This window comes from Urocitellus parryii, chromosome 11 (genome assembly GCF_045843805.1).
Source record: "Urocitellus parryii isolate mUroPar1 chromosome 11, mUroPar1.hap1, whole genome shotgun sequence".
NCBI lineage: Eukaryota > Metazoa > Chordata > Mammalia > Rodentia > Sciuridae > Urocitellus > Urocitellus parryii.
The window spans coordinates 23,289,420-23,297,652 of NC_135541.1; positions in this window are offsets into that span (position 1 = coordinate 23,289,420).

The window sequence follows — 8,233 nt, forward strand, 5'->3', positions numbered from 1 at the left end:
CTGTAGGTCCTGAGATAGGCTGGGGTCCGTATTCCGGAAAGGCTTTCTAGTGAATGCCTAACCCTTACCCTCAGACCTCTGAGACAGGGGGGCCAGGGCCCGGAAGGAACCATGGTCACGTTTACCTTAAGGGAAAGAAAAATAAATTTTAATTTCCTCCTTAATTCTACCCTCAACTCTTCTCACTCCAAGAGAGCGAGCTCTGACCTCTACTGAAACTCTTCATCCCCAAATAACTACCGTGTCTTAGCTTAATAGAGGGAGAACAAGATTATGAACAGCCAGTATCTCCATTTTTCCAGGCAAAGAAACGGAGGTTCAGCCAGGTAAAGCAATCTAAGGCCTGCAGCCTGGCAGTTGGTGACACTGGGACAGAGCTGAAGGCCTCACTCCTGCTCCTGTGCCATTGAACTGCCACTCAGGGCCATGTGTCCTCTCTCAGTCCCTCCTGGCCCTTCTTGCCCACAGGAAGGAGACTGAGGATAAGGATGTGAACATCAAGTGTGTGACACTGTTTACTCGTGCTACTGGTGTGACTGTCAACAGGCTGTGTCAAAGGCCTCTGTTCCTCAGCTCTCAGGCAGCCCTAGGCTGGACTTCACTGTTCTCAAGCCCCTTCCCCTGATTTCCCTGGTCATGGGCCCTTGGTAGAGACATCTCTCCTTTTCAGACTGGAGTTTTGAGATGAAACTACATTCTCTGCTTATCCAATTTCTTTCTTGGTTCTTGACTCACAAATTTGAAAACTAAAATCCACAGACAATAAGGAAAGGGAAAAGTGAACAGAGTAGGATTTATTTAAATGAGAAGAAAGAGAATTCCTGTGACATAGGAGGGCAACTGATAGTGTTATGGTGCTGGCGCCTTCTGGGAAACTGAGGCAGTGTGAAGAACGCCCCCCTCCCCACACACACTTTCAAACCCCAGTTCTTTTTTTTTTTTTTTTTTCTTTTAAGAGAGAGTGAGAGAGGAGAGAGAGAGAGAGAATTTTTAATACTTATTTTTCAGTTCTTGGCAGACACAACATCTTTGTTGGTATGTGGTGCTGAGGATCGAACCCGGGTCGCACGCATGCCAGGCGAGCGCACTACCGCTTGAGCCACATCCCCAGCCCCTCAAACCCCAGTTCTTGAGATCAGGTCAGAAAGATTTCAGACATGTTGCTCAGAGTAATAGGATGAGTTTTTTTGAAGGCATAGGAAAGGGGAAAGGGACACTCTCAAGAGAGAATGGGTCCTCTCAGAGAGGAAAGGGACAGCATGCTTCTCTTGCACTCCAGTTTTATTGGGGATTCCAGAAAAGTTTCCAGAGAGTCCCTCCCAGGTCCACCTCTTGATTTTTTTTTTTTTTTTTGCTACCAGGGATTGAACTTAGGGGCACTCAACCACTGAGCCACTTCCCCAGGCCTATTTTGAATTTTATTTAGAGACAGGGTCTCACTGAGTTGCTTAGTTCCTCCATTTTGCTGGGGCTGGCTTTGAACTTGTGATCCTCCGGCCTCAGCCTCCCAAGCTGCTGGGATTATAGGTGTGCACCACCATGCCTGGACCACCTCTTAACTTTTGACTGAAAGTAACATGACATCAGTCTTTCAAGTCACCCCTGTCATGACAATTCTAGGTCACTTTGGCCCATGTTGACTGGTTCTAATTAGATTTTTTTTTTTTTTTAAAGAGAGAGTGAGAGAGAGAGGGGGACAGAGAGAGAGAGAGAGAGAGAGAGAGAGAGAGAGAGAGAATTTTAACATTTATTTATTTTTTCTTAGTTCTCGGCGGACACAACATCTTCAATTGTATGTGGTGCTGAGGATCGAACCTGGGCCGCAGGCACGCTAGGCGAGCGCGCTACCGCTTGAGTCACATCCCCAGCCCTCTAATTAGATTCTTTTTTTTTTTTTTTTAAAGAGAGAGTGAGAGAGAGAGAATTTTTAATATTTATTTTTTTTTTTTAGTTCTCGGTGGACACAACATCTTTGTTGGTCTGTGGTGCTGAGGATCGAACCCGGGCCGCACGCATGCCAGGCGAGCGCGCTACCGCTTGAGCCACATCCCCAGCTCTAATTAGATTCTTAATCATACATTCTTAAAGAGTTTATGGTTAGGAGGAATTTATCTTTATCTCCCTGAGAAAAGGGTCACAAAGCCCTCCCCCTTCAGGGTAACTTGGGTTCCTCTTATCAACATTATTTTGGGCCTGCATTTTTCTTGCAGGTAATGGGTAGTTCGCCTAGGAATGTGTCATATCCTGTCCACTTAAACTAGGCAGAGATGCAGGTAAATTATTTCTTGGACAAGAAAGAATGTGGTGGTCAGCATGGCGGGCACATTTTATATAATTATTCTCTTAACCTTGTGTTCTGTTCCCATCACTCACATCTGTCTTCCCCTTATCACTTTGGGGCTTTATTGACCCCATCTAAGATAATACAGTTGCTCCGCCTAGACAAAATGGACAGTAAGCTTTTCTAGGGTGGTTCTCTGCAGAGTTTCTTGCATGCAGTACCCTTATTCTTCTTCTCCTTCTCCTCCTCCTCCTTCTTCCTCCTCCTTCCTTCTTCTTCCTTCTTCCTCTTCTTTCTTTTTTTGTACTGGAATTTAATCTGAGGTTTTCTACCACTGAGCAACATCCTCAGGCCTTTTTTAAAAATTATTTTTAATTTTGAGACAGGGTCTCACAAAGTTGCCCAGACTGGCCTCCAACTTGTGATCCTCCTACCTCAGCCTCTGGAGTAGCTGTGACAACAGGTGTGAGTCAACACTCCTGGCCCTCAGAACACACTTATTGAATTAGTGGATCACTCAGTGAATGATTTCAATGAATACACCTTCTCTCAAGCTTTGGCCCAAGCTGAAGGAGCAGCAGATGGGCCAGTGCTGAGGAAGGGGTGATCATCATGACTTCTGACCAGTCCCTTCCTCTTTCCCTAAATTGTGCTTTAATGACCAGTCCAACTTGCTTATGGAGACTCATTCCAGAAGCAGATATACCTCCCAGTCATCTCTTCTTGATGCATCCACATTGCAAATGGATCTCAAGTTTACTGGAATTCATTTTCAAAGTGATGTAAGGGGTGAAGGGAAAGGGGATTGTTTCTACCTTGAGAGAGCAAACAGGAAGGGATCATTGCAGGGACTCCAATTCCACCTCCATCTTTTTTTTTTTAAACATTTAATTTTTAGTTATAGTTGGACACAATATCTTTATTTTATTTATTTATTTTTATGTGGTACAGAGGATCGAACCCAGGGCCTTGCACATGCTAGGCAGGCGCTCTACCACTGAGCCACAACCCCAGCCCTCCACCTCCATCTTTATGTTAAAGGCTGAGGAGGAGGGTCTGGAACAGATACCTGTTCCCTGCAGGATCTTGGGGCCTTTTCATTAGATGGAGATCAGGCAAGAGTTTTGTTTTTTTTTTTTTTTTTAAGACAACTCCAGCCTCTTTCCTGGGATTGGGGTTAATGCCCTGATCCCTTGGAGGGTCCCATGTCATAGGCCCTGGGAGGGAGGGGGGAGGCACCTTGAGCCCAGAGATGTGGACTTGACCAATCACTTGTAAGACACAGCTGTAGGATTGGAGTAGGTGGGCCTGGGGGCCTGCAGGGCCTACAGGATCTCCCTGACTGCTGTTCTTTTTTCTGCTAAGGGAACTGAGACAGGAGCAGGAGTGGAGGAGCAGCAGAGTGTCCATAGCCAGAGTGTAGGGGAGTGGGCTATTGGTAGCCCCTGAAGCCTCCCAGCTAAAGTGGAGGTTCCCACCCATCTGGAAGCAGCTGCTGAAGGCCAAGACTGGACAGCGCTACTGATAGCAGGGCTAGTGTCAGCCTTGTAACACCTGGGGTTCCTGCCATATAGTTCTGGCTGCAGCCAGTACAGCTTAAGCAGGATTGGTTCAGCGGCAAGAGATGGGCCCTTCTTCCTTCCCTTACCCCTCTTCCACTCTTGGAGGCTGAAAGCAAAACATGGGCTGAGCTAAATATGGACTGACCTAAACCTCCTTGGTCCCTAGCTCCGGCCCCTTGAGGTCAGCCAGGCAGTCCCAAGAGAATGTGCAGGTCAGGAACAAGGGGGCATGTATGTCACGGAGATGTGGAAAATTCCAGCTGCTGCCCTGGGTTTTGGCATCATGTGGTGTGAAAGGATGGAGCTTGCTAGACCCCAGGCACACTGGTTCCTTGAAGGTCCAGCTCTGGTGAGATTCGGGTGCCTGATTATCTGCTCCAGGCTGTGGCTCCACTCCCTTTCCTCTCATGATAGCATCAGGCTGGGGCCCCATGGTGCCTGGGCCCTGCACCTGCAGTGGTGCTCCCCATGCCCACACTCTGCTGTGTGGTTGGAGCGCTGTGCCTCCTGGTAACATGTGTCTTGGAAACAGCAGAATCTGTCATGTCTGGCCAGCTTTGAGCACTGTGATCCCACCCCATGCGCTGAAGGGCATCCATCAATTAGGAAAGCTCTCCTATCCTTCACATGCTGCTTACCTGGACAGGAGCAAGGTTCAGCTACCAGGAAGCAGCAGGAGGGCTGGTAGGCGGAAAAGGAGAGGATAGTACTCCATTTGTGTACAATGTGTCAAAATGCAATCTACTGTCATGTATAACTAATTAGAACAAATTAAAAAAAGAAAAGAGAGGAGGAGCCACTGCAGGGAATGACAAGTTCAAAGGTCACAGGTCAATGAAGGGCCAGCTCTGGGTAGCCAGAGGAGGGCTGCAAACAGAGATTGCCATTATAGCACTATGCAAATAAGCAAGCAGGCTGGGGAGCACGGGAGGTGGCTTTTGCTTCCTGAAGGTGGTACTGTCCGAGGGACAGCATAAGGGAGGCATAAAGAGGCCTGCAACCTAGTAACTGCCCCTCTGAGAGTTGTTGGCATGGCCACAGCAGCATCCCAAGCCCCAGGGGAAGCAGAACGTGAGCAGGTGCAGGGACAGGAAATAGATATCTGTTGCCTCTGATCTGACCTCATTTGCCTCCAACATCAGAAGGTGCCTGAGGTGATGGGTTTCCTCAGAGCCCACACCAAGGAAACCCTGAGTCACAGAGGGTTAGAAAGCATGGTTTACTTTGTCTCAGGGTTCTTCAGGTTCAGACGCCACACCGTCCCTAAGTTGGACCTGAGCCAAGGGCAGGAGGCAGCTCTCAGACGGGATTCCTGAATTCCAGGCTCTGCCTCCCACAGCCTGAGGGGTCAGACCTGGAAGTGTCTGCTTAGGCACCTTTTACGTTTTCCTGTGCAAGGTAAATAACTGCTGGAGGTGAGAGTGGGAAATTATTCTAATCTTTCCACCCAGCTCTGGGAGGCTGAGCACAACCAGACCCCTTCATTCTCAGGGCTAAAGGGGCATCTATTCCCTTGTTCTTGGCTATAGTCCTCCACCAGTCTCTCAGTGACAGGTGCCAAGGTGATACCATACAATGGAGAGCCTATAGCGAGGACCTACTCTGGGATGGGCCCTTTCAGTTTTTTGGTACTGGGGATTGAAGTCAGGGGTGCTTTACCACTGAGCCACATCCCCAGCCCTTTTTTATATTTTATTTAGAGACAGGGTCTTGCTAAGTTGCTGAGGCTGGCTTTGACTTTCGATCCTTCTTCTTCAGCCTCGAAAACTGCTGGGGTTATAGGAGTATACCACCACACCCAGATTCTCCTCCTCCCCCCTTTCTTTTCATTTTTTTCTCTTTAGCTTCCACATGAGAACATACAACCCTCTACTTTTTGAATTATTTTGCTTAACACAATGTTCACAAGTTCCATCCATTTTCCTGCAAAGGACATTTCATTCTTCTTCATGGCTGCATGAAACTAGTTGTGTATATATACCACATTTTCTTTATCCATTCTTCCATTGATGGACACCTAGACTGATTCCGTAGTTTGGCTATTGTGAACTGTGCTGCTGTACACATGGGTGTGCGTGTATGGCTATAGTATGATGACTTTAATTCTGGAGGATAAATACCAGGCAGTGATATAGCTGGGTCATATTACATTTCCATTCTGAGTCTTTTGGAGAACCTTCATATGATTGGAAAGGAGACTTATTTGACTGGATCAGCAACTTGGCAGGTGGAGGGACTCTTAGAAGAGATTGGAGGGAAGGGAGACCAGGCTCCTCCCAGAACTCATATGGAATGGCAAGAAGATGATGGCAGGACTTGAAGCATAAATGGAGAGGGAACTGTCATCCCAAGGATTAAAAAAAAAAAAAAAAAAGTGCAGAGAGAGGAAAAGTCTCAAAGTTTGTTTGCCTCTCAGTTCCCCAACACATTGGTTACATTTAGGGTACTCCCTCTCAGCGTCTTCCAGCACCAGCTGACCTCAGGGAAGGGACCAGAAGGCAAGAGAACAGGGATAACTGGTTGAGGCTTGACATATCTATTCCCTTCCTCTCAGAGCTGGAGAGCATGGAGACTCCTGCTCTTGGGAGGCTCATCCCAGGATCAGCGACTGGGTTCAGCAGAGGTGGTGAATCCTAGCAATAATTCCCAAACAGTTCTTCCTCAGCCTAGCAGCCAACCTTCTTGAAAAGCTGGCTGAATGGGCTTTTCTCAGCAGTAGGCATCTGGGCAGAGATTCATACTCCATATCCAAAGGCAAGATTCTTTTTGTGGTGCTGGGGATTGAACCTGGGCATTGTACAAGCTAGGCAAGTGCTGTCACCGAGCTACACCCCCAGTTTGGTAAAGGTGAGATGCTTTAGACTTAGGAAGCAAAGACGGGCATTTGGGAATTCCTAAGTGCATGGAACTATGCAAACATGTGCATGAATTTTTCTAGTAAAAAAGTTCTGTTATCTGGGCTGGGGATGTGGCTCAAGCGGTAGCGCGCTCGCCCGGCATGCGTGCGGCCCGGGTTTGATCCTCAACACCACATACAAAGATGTTGTGTCCGCCGGAAAAAAAAAAAAAAAACTAAAAAAAAAAAATATTAAAAAAATTTTCTCTCTTAAAAAAAAAAGTTCTATTATCCTTGTATCTCCAAAGGAATCCATAATTCTAAAAATATTAAGAACTACTGATTTGGGGCTGGGGATGTGGCTCAAGCGGTAGCGCGCTCGCCTGGTATGCGTGCGGCCCGGGTTCGATCCTCAGTACCACATACCAACAAAGATGTTGTGTCTGCTGAGAACTAAAAAATAAATATTAAAAATTCTCTCTCTCTTTAAAAAAAAAAGAACTACTGATTCAAACAAAGGAAAGCAACCTCTCCTCCTTCCACAGCCTGGTCAGGGCGTTCAGCAGAAATACTGTTCTCCCCACAGCAGATGCCCTGAGGTGGACTTCCAGGAGGTCCCTCTGAGAGGGCCTGATGTTCTTGCCCACACCTCAGCCAACAGCTGTGTACCGCTTCAGTACCTGATGGCTCTGGCCACATGGCTCTTCATTGCAACTGAGCATCCTTACTCTGGCTTCTGCTCCCACCATCTTATTTCCACCTAATTTTCAAAATTTGCAAATCTAATTGTGCCTGGCACATACAAGGCACCAAAAAATCTGAATGAATGAATGTAACCAAAGAACATTTGGTTCTTTGTGGCAGTAGGTAAGCCCAGATTCCTTCCAGGGCTATTCTGGCACACAGTGTACAGGACGACTGCAGTTACCGAGACAGGGCAATGACAGGACCCCTCAGACCTCATTCTACCTCCCCTCCACACCGTAAAGGGGCATCCCAGATACCCACTCCTAATGAGGGGGCTCTGGGGAATGTGACAACTAGAAAGCAGTAGGTATACTCCTGGGAACCCTCAATGCAGCTACTGTTCCAACAGGAAGGCTGGAGCCATGTCTTCTCACTGCACCTCCATTTCCAAGGCTTTAACTCTCTTCCCCATTGGCAATGTCTCCTTGCATCCTGGGCTGGTTTTCAGAATCAGTTTGTAATCAGCTCAATTAAGTATGATCATCCACTCACTCTACTTCAGAAGTTCAGGCTCTAGAGAGGTTGTCGACTGGGGTTTTAAGCAACTGGAGGAGCCAAAGCACAAACCAATGTGAGGGGTTGCCCAAGAGACACGTTGACCCAGGAAGGAAAATACCAATCCAGAGTGAAGTGCTGCAGGGGTGGGGATGGTGACTAGAGCAATAGATAGGTGGGAGAAAGATGGCCATTCATGGAGTTGGGATTTCTAAAAGAAGACATGTGAAAAACAGAAGATCCAAATGCTGAGGGCAAAGGGGCTGCTGGGAATACTGTTCGCAGTAAGCCCTGGCCTTTGGAGAATTGTGC